This window comes from Micropterus dolomieu, linkage group LG19, assembly GCF_021292245.1.
Source record: "Micropterus dolomieu isolate WLL.071019.BEF.003 ecotype Adirondacks linkage group LG19, ASM2129224v1, whole genome shotgun sequence".
NCBI classification, from domain to species: Eukaryota; Metazoa; Chordata; class Actinopteri; order Centrarchiformes; family Centrarchidae; genus Micropterus; species Micropterus dolomieu.
Window position 1 is genome coordinate 4,471,610 of NC_060168.1, and position 1,166 is coordinate 4,472,775.

Here is a 1,166-nt window from a genome sequence, read left to right on the forward strand (position 1 = left end):
TGGTCTGACCTCGGTGAAGTTGGCTCGACGAAAAAGGCTTAAAATGGAACTTGGTCGTTCCTGAATTAGTCCAGTGTAACTTAACAGACTGATAACTTTAACAAACAAAAGAAATAAAGAAAATAAAACAAACTGAAGGCAGATCGATGTCGCGGCACTTCAGGTGTGTAGCTTCAGGCGAACAAAAGGCCTATTTGTTTCGCTGGCCGAGTCTGAGGGCGTTGCCTGGCGAGGCACGCGAAGCGCGTGCCGAAGCGTCCAGAGGGCCGAGCAGGGTGGAAGAGCCAACAGCGAAGAGAAGAGAAGCGAAGCGAGGTCGCGTGTCGCTCTTTTGTTGCCTGGGGCGTGGTTCCCCAGGGGGCGTCTCAGGTTTCCCATGGGACTGCCTTTCTAAACTTAATGTTTAAAAAGAAATCTATTTGCACGTATAATCAAATATTTTCCACAATCGAACCTCAATGGTTGAACGGTTGTACTGTTCAAGCATTTGGTAACAGGAAACTATTGTCACATTATTGGTCAGGATATTTATACATTTAACGGCATTTCCGATGAGGGCATGTAATACTTATTTCGTCCACTTGGGGGAGCTCAGGTTACATGAGGAAAGCTTGGATTAAATCAAAGATCGTCTCTCCTTAGGAACTGGGAATAATGTTGATTCATCCTTAAATTCAAGCTGGCGATTAAGAGTATAGTAAAACATTCCTTTGTCATCATTTCTAAAGGAATTTTGTAGGAAAGTATTATGAACAAGCATTGATTACATTAGATGAAGGAGTGTCTTGCTGAAAATAAAAACACTGCACAAGTAACTTCTTTTCAGCGCTAATATCAACAACAGATAGCAACAACAGTTAACATAACTACTCAAATAGAGGCAAACGTAATCAGGTAACTAAAGATTTAATTAACTCAATTAAATGCTTTGAGTCTTTGGAGACTGCAGTTTTATTACATTGAAAGTTCAGTGTCTGGACCATGTCACACTTGGGTGAGACAGAGGTTTTCCTTTTTGATGTGGTAATAAAACAAAGAATAAGGTCAGTTGCCACGGAAACGTGTGTGGGGGGGCCAGTTTTGATAGGCTGTTTAGGGAAATGCCAATGGCTGGTTCGTGTCCCTTTGTCAGTTTAACAGTCAGGCCCCGCGTTATCAGCTTCGGA